This window comes from Panulirus ornatus, chromosome 1 (genome assembly GCF_036320965.1).
Source record: "Panulirus ornatus isolate Po-2019 chromosome 1, ASM3632096v1, whole genome shotgun sequence".
NCBI lineage: Eukaryota > Metazoa > Arthropoda > Malacostraca > Decapoda > Palinuridae > Panulirus > Panulirus ornatus.
In genome coordinates this window covers 92785281-92801473 of record NC_092224.1, presented here as the reverse complement: position 1 = coordinate 92801473, position 16193 = coordinate 92785281, and the positions used below count along the sequence as shown (strand labels likewise).

Sequence of the window (16193 nt, the reverse complement as noted above, 5' to 3'; positions counted from 1 at the left end):
CCAATTATTCCCTCAACTGCCACATTACTCACCTTTGCATTCAAATCACCCATCACTATAACCCGGTCTCGTGCATCAAAACCACTAACACATTCAGCTGCTCCCAAAACACTTGCCTCTCATGATCTTTCTTCTCATGCCCAGGTGCATATGCACCAATAATCACCCACCTCTCTCCATCAACTTTCAGTTTTACCCATATTAATCGAGAATTTACTTTCTTACATTCTATCACATACTCCCACAACTCCTGTTTCAGGAGTATTGCTACTCCTTCCCTTGCTCTTGTCCTCTCACTAACCCCTGACTTTACTCCCCAGACATTCCCAAACCACTCTTCCCCTTTACCCTTGAGCTTCGTTTCACTCAGAGCCAAAACATCCAGGTTCCTTTCCTCAAACATACTACCTATCTCTCCTTTTTTCACATCTTGGTTACATCCACACACATTTAGGCACCCCACTCTGAGCCTTCGAGGAGGATGAGCACTCCCCGCGTGACTCCTTCTTCTGTTTCCCATTTTAGAAAGTTAATACAAGGAGGGGAGGATTTCTGGCCCCCCGCTTCATATTTATTGAAGGAAATAAAGTATGCATTAGTATCTTAAGGTCAGTTCCACATCAAGCTGCAAGGGAATCCAAAAGCACTGATTTATGGGAGACTGAGGTGTAAGTAGCCTTATCCTGGATTTTCATATGAAACAGAAAACAAGAAAGCAAAGACATATGTCTATAAAATGGTGACTGCAGGTTTTGTTTCTACAAGTTTTTAGAAGGCCTTCTAAACTGACTTAAAAATGGCATCTTGTTGAGGACTTGATAAGGTGGATTAGGTCTTTGAAGCCAGAAAAAAGAAATTCCATACTTTTATTTCCCAGGACCAAGTGCTTAAAGCCATCTTCGTCAGTCAGATAGAGAGTAAGGGGATTGTATGTGCCCAGCAACAAAAAAGAACAAAGGCTGTCACCCCCATCCACATGTGCATACACACACACACACTAAAAATAAAAGGGGGGGTTACCATGGTCAATGTGCCTCAAAAAAATCTAGTGTTTGAAGAACTTAATCTGAATTTTTGAGAGGGAACAGGAAAGGCTGTTCATCTGGTACCTCTTGACAGGTTATCTGTATTGTGATACACAAAAAGTAGACCATTGAAACTGCACTAGTTGCAAAGATGTGTGTCTGAGGTGAAACCCAGAATTGGGACCCATCTGAAGGCTTTATTCCCTAAAGTACTTCTACAGTTAGGTGCTTGAACTTAGAGTGTTTTTCCACTGTTTGGAAGTACCTGAATGCTTATAGCTGGCACTGGAAAATTTGAGGTCCCATTTTAAGGATTTCTCTCAAATGGTTTCCAGAAGAGATTGGCTCGTTCTCTGGTTGGAATTACGATGGACCACTGTAGTACTATTTCCTTGAAAACTGAAATTCTGTCTATTGGTAGTTCTGCTTAATAATAAAATTTTATTTTATTTATTTATTATACTTTGTCACTGTCTCCCACATTAGCAAGGTAGTGCAAGGAAACAGATGAAAGAATGGGTGGCACCCACATAAACGTATATACATACACGTCCACACGCACATATACATACCTATACATTTCAACATATACATATGTATACATACACAGACATATACGTGTATACACGTGTACATAATTCATACTTGCTGCCTTTTTTCATTCTTGTCGCCACCCCGCCACACATGAAATGACACCCCCCTTTCCCCGCACGCACAACAAAGGCCACGTTCGTTCACACTCAGTCTCTAGCTGTCATGTATAATGCACCGAAACCACAGCTCCCTTTCCACATCCAGGCCCACAAAACTTTCCATGGTTTACCCCAGACGCTTCACATGCCCTTGCTCAATCCATTGACAGCACGTCAACCCCGGTATACCACATCGTTCCAATTCACTCCATTCCTTGCATGCCTTTCACCCTCCTGCATGTTCAGACCCTGATCTCTCAAAATCTTTTTCACTCCATCCTTCCACCTCCAATTTGGTCTCCCACTTCTCCTCGTTCCCTCCACCTCTGACACATATATCCTCTTTGTCAATCTTTCCTCACTCATTCTCTCCATTTCAAAACAACCTCTTCAGCTCTCTCAACCACACTCTTTTTATTACCACACATCTCTCTTACCCTTTCATTAATTACTCGATCAAACCACCTCACACCACATATTGTCCTCAAACATATCATTTCCAACACATCCACCCTCCTCCGCACAACCCTATCTGTATCCCACACCGCACAACCATATAACGTTGTTGGAACGACTATTCCATCATACATACCCATTTTTGCTTTCCGAGATAATGTTCTCACCTTCCACACATTCTTCAACGCTCCCAGAACTTTCGCCCCCTCCCCCACCTTGTGACTCACTTCCGCTTCCATGGTTCCATCCGCTGCCAAATCCACTCCCAGATATCTAAAACACTTCACTTCCTCCAGTTTTTCTCCATTCAAACTTATCTCCCAATTGACTTGACCCTCAACCCTTCTGTACCTAATAACCTTGCTCTTACTCACATGTACTCTCAGCTTTCTTCTTTCACACACTTTACCAAACTCAGTCACCAGCTTCAGCAGTTTCTACCTTGAACTTTACCAGACTCAGTCACCAGCTTCAGCAGTTTCTAACTTGAATCAGCCACCAGCACTGTATCATCAGCAAACAACAACTGACTCACTTCCCGAGCTCTTACTCACATGTACTCTCAGCTTTCTTCTTTCACACACTTTACCAAACTCAGTCACCAGCTTCAGCAGTTTCTAACTTGAATCAGCCACCAGCACTGTATCATCAGCGAACAACAACTGACTCACTTCCCGAGCCCTCTCATCCACAACAGACTGCATACTTGCCCCTCTCTCCAAAACTCTTGCATTCACCTCCCTAACAACCCCATCCATAAACAAATTAAACAACCATGGAGACATCACGCCCCCCTGCTGCAAACCGACATTCACTGAGAACCAATCACTTTCCTCTCTTCCTACTCGTACACATGCCTTACATCCTTGATAAAAGCCTTTTACTGCTTCTAGCAACTTACCTCTCACACCATATACTCTTAATACCTTCTACAGAGCATCTCTAGCAACTCTATCATATGCTTTCTCCAGATCCATAAATGCTACATACAAATCCATTTGTTTTTCTAAGTATTTCTCTCATACATTCCTCAAAGCAAACACCTGATCCACACATCCTCTACCACTTTTGAAACTACACTGTTCTTCCCCAATCTGATGCTCTGTACATGCCTTCACCCTCTCAATCAATACCCTCCTATATAATTTCCCAGGAATACTCAACAAACTTACACCTGTGTAATTTGAACACTCACCTTTATCCCCTTTGCCTTTGTACAGTGGCACTATGCAAGCATTCCGCCAATCCTCAGGCACTTCCCCTATCCCGGGGATAGGAGAGAAAGACATTTAGGGAGCAGACATTTATCATATGCACAGAGGGTATTTGCTGTGAGACACAACAGTGGTTCACACACACTAATGACAGTTACAAGTTTGGATTAGTGAAATATTGTAAAATACATCAATAAACACTTTCCAAACATTTTTTAGGGAAATTTTAGTCAGTGGTGGAAGGGGAGAGGGACTAGGGAAATTTTTAAAGGCTATCACACAGCATCTTTCGGCATGGCTGCTAGGAGGTAACTAATGCAGTTATGATGTGCACTTTGTAGGGTTGTCATATATCTCAATAAAGTTAGGTTACAGTGAGAAAGCAGGTCTTGGGGAATAAATCACCTAAATTTCAGGCATCAGTTGGAATATCTCAATTTTTGGTGTATTTTTTTTATATTTGAGCAATGCAACTATTATGTCAGGTGCTGATTGGATGAGACTAGACATTGATGCAACAGTTGCATAATGGTGCATGAGGATATTGAGTAGCTGATCAGGCTAAGGGAGTTAGAGGGGAAGAATTGTAAAGGATGATGTAAGGAGATGTGAGGAACTGAATAAGGTCAAAAGTGTTTTCAGAGGGGAAGACACTGTAACCCCAACACTCGGGAAATGGAATGGGGAGGAGGTTTTAGAAATCATTGAAATATCTAGAAAAGATCTTGACCCATATACGGCTAATGGTCCTCATGAAATTTCACCATATGTGCTGAAGATTTGTGCAGATGTTGGACAAACCACTTAAAGCCCTGTTTGGGATGATGTCACTGAAAAGAAGCAAAATCCCAAGGGAATGGCATGGGCAAACATTTAACCTATCAGTAAGAAAGGAGACTGGGAACATATGCTGAACTAGAGATCAGTCTTACTAAAGAGTGTGATGTGTAAAGATCTGGAAAAGGTTATTTGAAAACAAATGAATAATGACTTTCTACCGAGAAGAAATAACATAAGTGAGAGACATTATGGTTTTAGGGAAATTTAGTTATTTGTAGCAAACTTCATAGAGTTCCACAAGAGAGTGAGCCCATTGCAAGACAGAAGGGAAGATTGGATGGATTGTTTTATCTCAATTGCCTGAAAGCATTTGACACTTTACTGCTCAAAGACAAGTACTGACCTCACATTATGTCCGTCAACTTCAAGACTGGCATGTATCAATCATTGATATGTAGAATTTTATTCATTTGAATTTGGTTACACTAATCGGTTCACTTTATACCACTTTTTGCAGTCACCACATTCATTGATCAAAATTGCTATATAATTTTTTTATTAGCATACACATGACAGCTAGGACTGAGTGTGAAAAATGTGGCCTTGTTAAGTCTGTTTTCCTGGTGCTGCCTCGCTGAAGCAGGGGGGCAGCGATGCTGTTTCCTGTAGGGCAGGGTAGTGACAGGAATGGATGAAGGCAAGCAAGTATGAATATATTTATTTATTTATTTATTTTGCTTTGTCACTGTCTCCCACGTTTGCGAGGTAGCGCTAGTAAACAGACAAAAGAAATGGCCCAACCCACCCCCATACACATGTATATACATACACGTCCACACACGCAAATATACATACCTATACATCTCAATGTACACATATATATACACACACAGACACATACATATATACCCATGCACACAATTCACACTGTCTGCCTTTATTCATTCCCATCGCCACCTCGCCACACATGGAATACCATCCCCCTCCCCCCTCATGTGTGCGAGGTAGCGCTAGGAAAAGACAACAAAGGCCCCATTCGTTCACACTCAGTCTCTAGCTGTCATGCAATAATGCCTGAAACCACAGCTCCCTTTCCACAACCAGGCCCCACACAACTTTCCATGATTTACACCACTGACAGCACATCGACCCCGGTATACCACATCGATCCAATTCACTCTATTCCTTGCCCACCTTTCACCCTCCTGCATGTTCAGGCCACGATCACTCAAAATCTTTTTCACTCCATCTTTCCACCTCCAATTTGGTCTCCCACTTCTCCTCATTCCCTCAACCTCCGTCACATATATCCTCTTGGTCAATCTTTCCCCACTCATTCTCTCCATGTGCCCAAACCATTTCAAAACACCCTCTTCTGCCTTCTCAACCACGTTCTTTTTATTTCCACACATCTCTCTTACCCTTACATTACTTACTCGATCAAACCACCTCACACCACACATTGTCCTTAAACATCTCATTTCCAGCACATCCACCCTCCTGCGCACAACTCTATCCATAGCCCACGCCTCGCAACAATACAACATTGTTGGAACCACTATTCCTTCAAACATACCCATTTTTGCTTTCCAAGATAATGTTCTCGACTTCCACACATTCTTCAAGGCTCCCAGGATTTTCGCCCCCTCCCCCACCCTATGATTCACTTCCGCTCCCATGGTTCCATCCACTGCCAGATCCACTCCCAGATATCTAAAACACTTTACTTCCTCCAGTTTTTCTCCATTCAAACTTACCTCCCAATTGACTTGACCCTCAACCGTACTGTACCTAATAACCTTGCTCTTATTCCCATTTACTCTTAACTTTCTTCTTTCACACACTTTACCAAACTCAGCCACCAGCTTCTGCAGTTTCTCACATGAATCAGCCACCAGCACCAGCAAACAACAACTGACTGACTTCCCAAGCTCTCTCATCCACAACAGACTTCATACTTGCCCCTCTTTCCAAAACTCTTGCATTCACCTCCCTAACAACCCCATCCATAAACAAATTAAACAACGATGGAGACATCACACACCCGTGCCACAAACCTACATTAACTGAGAACCAATCACTTTCCTCTCTTCCTACACGTACACATGCCTTACATCCTCGATAAAAACTTTTCACTGCTTCTAACAACTTGCCTCCTACACCATATATTCTTAATACCTTCCACAGAGCATCTCTATCAACTCTATCATATGCCATCTCCAGATCCATAATTGTTACATACAAATCCATTTGCTTTTCTAAGTATTTCTCACATACATTCTTCAAAGCAAACACCTGATCCACACATCCTCTACCACTTCTGAAACCACACTGCTCTTCCCCAATCTGATGCTCTGTACATGCCTTCACCCTCTCAATCAATACCCTCCCATATAATTTACCAGGAATACTCAACAAACTTATACCTCTGTAATTTGAGCACTCACTCTTATCCCCTTTGCCTATGTACAATGGCACTATGCACGCATTCCGCCAATCCTCAGGCACCTCACCATGAGTCATACATACATTAAATAACCTTACCAACCAGTCAACAATACAGTCACCCCTTTTTTTAATAGATTCCACTGCAATACTATCCAAACCTGCTGCCTTGCTGGCTTTCATCTTCTGAAAGCTTTTACTACCTCTTCTCTGTTTACCAAATCATTTTCCCTAACCCTCTCGCTTTGCACACCACCTCGACCAAAACACCCTATATCTGCCACTCTATCATCAAACACATTCAACAAACCTTCAAAATACTCACTCCATCTCCTTCTCACATCACCACTACTTGTTATCACCTCCCCATTAGCGCCCTTCACTGAAGTTCCCATTTGCTCCCTTGTCTTACGCACTTTATTTACCTCCTTCCAGAACATCTTTTTATTCTCCCTAAAATTTACTGATACTCTCTCACCCTACCTCTCATTTGCCCTCTTTTTCACCTCTTGCACCTTTCTCTTGACCTCCTGTCTCTTTCTTTTATACATCTCCCACTCAATTGCCTTTTTTCCCTGCAAAAATCATCCAAATGCCTCTCTCTTCTCTTTCACTAATACTCTTACTTCTTCATCCCACCACTCACTACCCTTTCTAATCAACCCACCTCCCACTCTTCTCATGCCACAAGCATCTTTTGCGCAATCCATCACTGATTCCCTAAATACATCCCATTCCTCCCCCACTCCCCTTACTTCCATTGTTCTCACCTTTTTCCATTCTGTACTCAGTCTCTCCTGGTACTTCCTCACACAAGTCTCCTTCCCAAGCTCACTTACTCTCACCACCCTCTTCACCCCAACATTCACTCTTCTTTTCTGAAAACCCATACAAATCTTCACCTTAGCCTCCACAAGATAATGATCAGACATCCCTCCAGTTGCACCTCTCAGCACATTAACATCCAAAAGTCTCTCTTTCGCGCGCCTGTCAATTAACACGTAATCCAGTAATGCTCTCTGGCCATCTCTCCTACTTATGTACGTATACTTATGTATACCTCGCTTTTTAAACCAGGTATTCCCAATCACCAGTCCTTTTTCAGCACATAAATCTACAAGCTCTTCACCATTTCCATTTACAACACTGAACACCCCATGTATACCAATTATTCCCTCAACTGCCACATTACTCACCTTTGCATTCAAATCACCCATCACTATAACCCAGTTTTGTGCATCAAAACCACTCACACACTCATTCAGCTGCTCCCAAAACACTTGCCTCTCATGATCTTTCTTCTCATGCCCAGGTGCATATGCACCAATAATCACCTATCTCTCTCCATCAACTTTCAGTTTTACCCATATTAATCGAGAATTTACTTTCTTACGTCCTATCACATACTCCCACAACTCCTGTTTCAGGAGTACTGCTACTCCTTCCCTTGCTCTTGTCCTCTCACTAACCCCTGACTTTACTCCCAAGACATTCCAAAACCACTCTTCCTCTTTACCCTTCAGCTTCGTTTCACTCAGAGCCAAAACATCCAGGTTCCTTTCCTCAAACATACTTCCTATCTCTCCTTTTTTCACTTCTTGGTTACATCCACACACATTTAGACACCCCAATCTGAGTCTACGAGGAGGATGAGCACTCCCCGCGTGACTCCTTCTGTTTCCCATTTTTAGAAAGTTAAAATACAAGGAGGGGAGGATTTCTGGCCCCCCGCTCCCGTCCCCTCTAGTCGCCTTCTACGACACGTGAGGAATGCGTGGGAAGTATTCCTTCACCCCTATCCCCAGGGATAATATATATATATATATATATATTATTTTTTATATATTTTTATTATACTTTGTTGCTGTCTCCCGCGTTTGCGAGGTAGCGCAAGGAAACAGACGAAAGAAATGGCCCAACCCCCCCCCATACACACGCACATACACACGTCCACACACGCAAATATACACACCTACACAGCCCTCCACGGCCCACCCCAGACGCTTCACATGCCCTGATTCAATCCACTGACAGCACGTCAACCCCGGTATACCACATCGCTCCAATTCACTCTATTCCTTGCCCTCCTTTCACCCTCCTGCATGTTCAGGCCCCGATCACACAAAATATATATATATATATATATATATATATATATATATATATCTTTCTTTTTCTTTCATACCTGTTTGCCGTTTCCTGCCTTAGCAAGGTAGCATCAAGAACAGAAGACTGAGCCTTAGAGGAAAATCCTCAATTGGCTCCTTCGTCTGTTCCTTCTTTTGGAAAGTAATAAAACAGGAGAGGAGGATTTCCAGCCCCCCACTCCTGCTCCTCTTAGTCGCCTTCTACGACACGCAGGAGATGCGTGGGTAGTATTCTTTCTCCCCTATCCCCAGGGATATATTCTATATTTATTTATACATATTTATTATACTTAATTGCTGTCTCCCACATTAGTGAGGTAGTGCAAGGAAACAGATGAGGAATGACCCAACCCACCCACATGCACATGTATACTCACTCCATATCTTCCTCTTACCACTTCCCCTTTTGTCCCCTTCACTGAGGTTCCTATTTTCTCTCTGATTTTTGCACATTATTAACCTCCTTCCAAAATATCTTCTTATTCTCCCTATATATATATATATATATATATATATATATATATATATGTATGTATATATATATGGATGTGCTGGAAATGAGATGTTTGAGGACAATGTGTGGTGTGAGGTGGTTTGATCGAGTGAGTAACGTAAGGGTAAGAGAGATGTGTGGAAATAAAAAGAGCGTGGTTGAGAGAGCAGAAGAGGGTGTTTTGAAGTGGTTTGGGCACATGGAGAGAGTGAGTGAGGAAAGATTGACCAAGAGGATATATGTGTCGGAGGTGGAGGGAACGAGGAGAAGAGGGAGACCAAATTGGAGGTGGAAAGATGGAGTGAAAAAGATTTTGTGTGATCGGGGCCTGAACATGCAGGAGGGTGAAAGGAGGGCAAGGAATAGAGTGAATTGGAGCGATGTGGTATACCGGGGTTGACGTGCTGTCAGTGGATTGAATCAGGGCATGTGAAGCGTCTGGGGTAGACCATGGAAAGCTGTGTAGGTATGTATATTTGCGTGTGTGGACGTATGTATATACATGTGTATGGGGGGGGGGTTGGGCCATTTCTTTCGTCTGTTTCCTTGCGCTACCTCGCAAACGCGGGAGACAGCGACAAAGTATAAAAAAAAATATATATATATATATATATATATATATATATATATATATATATATATATATATATATATATATACATACATACATACACATACACACATACACACACACACATATATATATATACATGTGAAAAATGTAAGAAATAATTTAGAAAACTGAAACTTCTAGCTTGAAATGAAATGAAAAATGAATGTCACATAATGGTTCAACCTCTGGCTATGGAAAAGGGAAATGTATAATTTATTTACACAAACGTCAATAGTAGTTTTCATCAATTTAACCACTGTATCATACTGCCTGGTCCACTTCTCTTATCATGAAACTGGAATATTGGCTTATGATGTTTCTCAATTGTCTTCATTACACAAAGTACAACCATATCTTGGATACATGAGGGTGGGTAGTTGGTCATCTGCCATATTAAAGCCTTGACAGACCAAAAGTTTATCTGGACCTCAACTTTTCCAGTACATTCATGAAAAACACCTTTTTGCTTTCCATTTCTATCACATACATATATATAAAAGTACATACATATGAATATGTACATGTGTATATATATATGTGTATGTCTTTGTATGTGTATGTATATGTTGATGTGTACGTTTTTTTTTTTTTTTTTTTTTTTTTTTTATACTTTGTCGCTGTCTCCCGCGTTTGCGAGGTAGCGCAAGGAAACAGACGAAAGAAATGGCCCCCCCCCCCCCCATACACATGTACATACACTCGTCCACACACGCAAATATACATACCTACACAGCTTTCCATGGTTTACCCCAGACGCTTCACATGCCTTGCTTCAATCCACTGACATCACGTCAACCCCTGTATACCACATGACTCCAATTCACTCTATTTCTTGCCCTCCTTTCACCCTCCTGCATGTTCAGGCCCCGATCACACAAAATCTTTTTCACTCCATCTTTCCACCTCCAATTTGGTCTCCCTCTTCTCCTCGTTCCCTCCACCTCCGACACATATATCCTCTTGGTCAATCTCTCTTCACTCATTCTCTCCATGTGCCCAAACCATTTCAAAACACCCTCTTCTGCTCTCTCAACCACGCTCTTTTTATTTCCACACATCTCTCTCACCCTTACGTTACTTACTCGATCAAACCACCTCACACCACACATTGTCCTCAAACATCTCATTTCCAGCACATCCATCCTCCTGCGCACATATCTATCCATAGCCCACGCCTCGCAACCATACAACATTGTTGGAACCACTATTCCCTCAAACATACCCATTTTTGCTTTCCGAGATGATGTTCTCGACTTCCACACATTTTTCAAGGCTCCCAAAATTTTCGCCCCCTCCCCCACCCTATGATCCACTTCCGCTTCCATGGTTCCATCCGCTGACAGATCCACTCCCAGATATCTAAAACACTTCACTTCCTCCAGTTTTTCTCCATTCAAACTCACCTCCCAATTGACTTGACCCTCACTCCTACTGTACCTAATAACCTTGCTCTTATTCACATTTACTCTCAACTTTCTTCTTCCACACACTTTACCAAACTCAGTCACCAGCTTCTGCAGTTTCTCACATGAATCAGCCACCAGCGCTGTATCATCAGCGAACAACAACTGACTCACTTCCCAAGCTCTCTCATCCCCAACAGACTTCATACTTGCCCCTCTTTCCAGGACTCTTGCATTTACCTCCCTTACAACCCCATCCATAAACAAATTAAACAACCATGGAGACATCACACATCCCTGCCGCAAACCTACATTCACTGAGAACCAATCACTTTCCTCTCTTCCTACACGTACACATGCCTTACATCCTCGATAAAAACTTTTCACTGCTTCTAACAACTTTCCTCCCACACCATATATTCTTAATACCTTCCACAGAGCATCTCTATCAACTCTATCATATGCCTTCTCCAGATCCATAAATGCTACATACAAATCCATTTGCTTTTCTAAGTATTTCTCACATACATTCTTCAAAGCAAACACCTGATCCACACATCCTCTACCACTTCTGAAACCGCACTGCTCTTCCCCAATCTGATGCTCTGTACATGCCTTCACCCTCTCAATCAATACCCTCCCATATAATTTACCAGGAATACTCAACAAACTTATACCTCTGTAATTTGAGCACTCACTCTTATCCCCTTTGCCTTTGTACAATGGCACTATGCACGCATTCCGCCAATCCTCAGGCACCTCACCATGAGTCATACATACATTAAATAACCTTACCAACCAGTCAACAATACAGTCACCCCCTTTTTTAATAAATTCCACTGCAATACCATCCAAACCTGCTGCCTTGCCGGCTTTCATCTTCCGCAAAGCTTTTACTACCTCTTCTCTGTTTACCAAATCATTTTCCCTAACCCTCTCACTTTGCACACCACCTCGACCAAAACACCCTATATCTGCCACTCTGTCATCAGACACATTCAACAGACCTTCAAAATACTCATTCCATCTCCTTCTCACATCACCGCTACTTGTTATCACCTCCCCATTTACGCCCTTCACTGAAGTTCCCATTTGCTCCCTTGTCTTACGCACCCTATTTACCTCCTTCCAGAACATCTTTTTATTCTCCCTAAAATTTACTGATAGTCTCTCACCCCAACTCTCATTTGCCCTTTTTTTCACCTCTTGCACCTTTCTCTTGACCTCCTGTCTCTTTCTTTTATACATCTCCCACTCAATTGCATTTTTTCCCTGCAAAAATCGTCCAAATGCCTCTCTCTTCTCTTTCACTAATACTCTTACTTCTTCATCCCACCACTCACTACCCTTTCTAAACAGCCCACCTCCCACTCTTCTCATGCCACAAGCATCTTTTGCGCAATCCATCACTGATTCCCTAAATACATCCCACTCCTCCCCCACTCCCCTTACTTCCATTGTTCTCACCTTTTTCCATTCTGTACACAGTCTACGTGTACGTGTATGTCCATATATGGGCATTTATGTATTTATACATGTAAGTGGGGGGCCAGAAATCCTCCCCTCCTTGTATTTTTTTAACTTTCTAAAATGGGAAACAGAAGAAGGAGTCACGCGGGGAGTGCTCATACTCCCCGAAGGCTCAGATTGGGGTGCCTAAATGTGTGTGGATGTAACCAAGATGTGAAAAAAGGAGAGATAGGTAGTATGTTTGAGGAAAGGAACCTGGATGTTTTGGCTCTGAGTGAAGCGAAGCTCAAGGGTGAAGGGGAAGAGTGGTTTGGGAATGTCTTGGGAGTAAAGTCAGGGGTTAGTGAGAGGACAAGAGCAAGGGAAGGAGTAGCAGTACTCCTGAAACAGGAGTTGTGGGAGTACGTGATAGAATGTAAGAAAGTAAATTCTCGATTAATATGGGTAAAACTGAAAGTTGATGGAGAGAGATGGGTGATTATTGGTGCATATGCACCTGGGCATGAGAAGAAAGATCATGAGAGGCAAGTGTTTTGGGAGCAGCTGAATGAGTGTGTTAGTGGTTTTGATGCACGAGACCGGGTTATAGTGATGGGTGATTTGAATGCAAAGGTGAGTAATGTGGCAGTTGAGGGAATAATTGGTATCATGGGGTGTTCAGTGTTGTAAATGGAAATGGTGAAGAGCTTGTAGATTTATGTGCTGAAAAAGGACTGATGATTGGGAATAAATGGTTTAAAAAGCGAGATATACATAAGTATACTTATGTAAGTAGGAGAGATGGCCAGAGAGCGTTATTGGATTATGTGTTAATTGACAGGCGCGCGAAAGAGAGACTTTTGGATGTTAATGTGCTGAGAGGTGCAACTGGAGGGATGTCTGATCATTATCTTGTGGAGGCTAAGGTGAAGATTTGTATGGGTTTTCAGAAAAGAAGAGTGAATGTTGGGGTGAAGAGGGTGGTGAGAGTAAGTGAGCTTGGGAAGGAGACTTGTGTGAGGAAGTACCAGGAGAGACTGAGTACAGAATGGAAAAAGGTGAGAACAATGGAAGTAAGGGGAGTGGGGGAGGAATGGGATGTATTTAGGGAATCAGTGATGGATTGCGCAAAAGATGCTTGTGGCATGAGAAGAGTGGGAGGTGGGTTGATTGAAAGGGTAGTGAGTGGTGGGATGAAGAAGTAAGAGTATTAGTGAAAGAGAAGAGAGAGGCATTTGGATGATTTTTGCAGGGAAAAAATGCAGTTGAGTGGGAGACGAATAAAAGAAAGAGGCAGGAGGTCAAGAGAAAGGTGCAAGAGGTGAAAAAAAGGGCAAATGAGAGTTGGGGTGAGAGAGTATCATTAAATTTTAGGGAGAATAAAAAGATGTTCTGGAAGGAGGTAAATAAAGTGCGTAAGACAAGGGAGCAAATGGGAACTTCAGTGAAGGGCGCAAATGGGGAGGTGATAACAAGTAGTGGTGATGTGAGAAGGAGATGGAGTGAGTATTTTGAAGGTTTGTTGAATGTGTTTGATGATAGAGTGGCAGATATAGGGTGTTTTGGTCGAGGTGGTGTGCAAAGTGAGAGGGTTAGGGAAAATGATTTGGTAAACAGAGAAGAGGTAGTAAAAGCTTTGCGGAAGATGAAAGCCGGCAAGGCAGCAGGTTTGGATGGTATTGCAGTGGAATTTATTAAAAAAGGGGGTGAGTGTATTATTGACTGGTTGGTAAGGTTATTTAATGTATGTATGACTCACGGTGAGGTGCCTGAGGATTGGCGGAATGCATGCATAGTGCCATTGTACAAAGGCAAAGGGGATAAGAGTGAGTGCTCAAATTACAGAGGTATAAGTTTGTTGAGTATTCCTGGTAAAATATATGGGAGGGTATTGATTGAGAGGGTGAAGGCATGTACAGAGCATCAGATTGGGGAAGAGCAGTGTGGTTTCAGAAGTGGTAGAGGATGTGTGGATCAGGTGTTTGCTTTGAAGAATGTATGTGAGAAATACTTAGAAAAGCAAATGGATTTGTATGTAGCATTTATGGATCTGGAGAAGGCATATGATAGAGTTGATAGAGATGCTCTGTGGAGGGTATTAAGAATATATGGTGTGGGAGGCAAGTTGTTAGAAGCAGTGAAAAGTTTTTATCGAGGGTGTAAGGCATGTGTACGCATAGGAAGAGAGGAAAGTGATTGGTTCTCAGTGAATGTAGGTTTGCGGCAGAGGTGTGTGATGTCTCCATGGTTGTTTAATTTGTTTATGGATGGGGTTGTTAGGGAGGTGAATGCAAGAGTTTTGGAAAGAGGGGCAAGTATGAAGTCTGTTGGGGATGAGAGAGCTTGGGAAGTGAGTCAGTTGTTGTTCGCTGATGATACAGCACTGGTGGCTGATTCATGTGAGAAACTGCAGAAGCTGGTGACTGAGTTTGGTAAAGTGTGTGAAAGAAGAAAGTTAAGAGTAAATGTGAATAAGAGCAAGGTTATTAGGTACAGTAGGGTTGAGGGTCAAGTCAATTGGGAGGTGAGTTTGAATGGAGAAAAACTGGAGGAAGTGAAGTGTTTTAGATATCTGGGAGTGGATCTGGCAGCGGATGGAACCATGGAAGCGGAAGTGGATCATAGGGTGGGGGAGGGGGCGAAAATTCTGGGAGCCTTGAAGAATGTGTGGAAGTCGAGAACATTATCTCGGAAAGCAAAAATGGGTATGTTTGAAGGAATAGTGGTTCCAACAATGTTGTATGGTTGTGAGGCGTGGGCTATGGATAGAGTTGTGCGCAGGAGGATGGATGTGCTGGAAATGAGATGTTTGAGGACAATGTGTGGTGTGAGGTGGTTTGATCGAGTAAGTAACGTAAGGGTAAGAGGGATGTGTGGAAATAAAAAGAGCGTGGTTGAGAGAGCAGAAGAGGGTGTTTTGAAATGGTTTGGGCACATGGAGAGAATGAGTGAGGAAAGATTGACCAAGAGGATATATGTGTCGGAGGTGGAGGGAACGAGGAGAAGAGGGAGACCAAATTGGAGGTGGAAAGATGGAGTGAAAAAGATTTTGTGTGATCGGGGCCTGAACATGCAGGAGGGTGAAAGGAGGGCAAGGAATAGAGTGAATTGGAGCGATGTGGTATACCGGGGTTGACGTGCTGTCAGTGGATTGAATCGGGGCATGTGAAGCGTCTGGGGTAAACCATGGAAAGCTGTGTAGGTATGTATATTTGCGTGTGTGGACGTATGTATATACATGTGTATGGGGGTGGGTTGGGCCATTTCTTTCGTCTGTTTCCTTGCGCTACCTCGCAAACGCGGGAGACAGCAAAAAAAAAAACGTTAGTGGATGGGCCATTCTTTGTCTGTTTCCTGGCACAACCTCGCAGACACAGGAAACAGTGATTATGTATAATGAATAAATAGATAAATAGATAATGTACCACCTAACCATCTTATGTTCTTTGCTACCTTCTCATTTATGTTTGTTTCGT

At 42.6% G+C, this 16193-nt stretch overlaps 1 protein-coding gene across 7 annotated transcripts in view; it reads left to right on the top strand.

Moving 5' to 3' along the window:
* The window catches only part of Dora (zinc finger SWIM domain-containing dorado), a 302025-nt gene that overhangs the window by 86389 nt on the left and 199443 nt on the right, over nucleotides 1–16193 (top strand). The window lies entirely within an intron of this gene.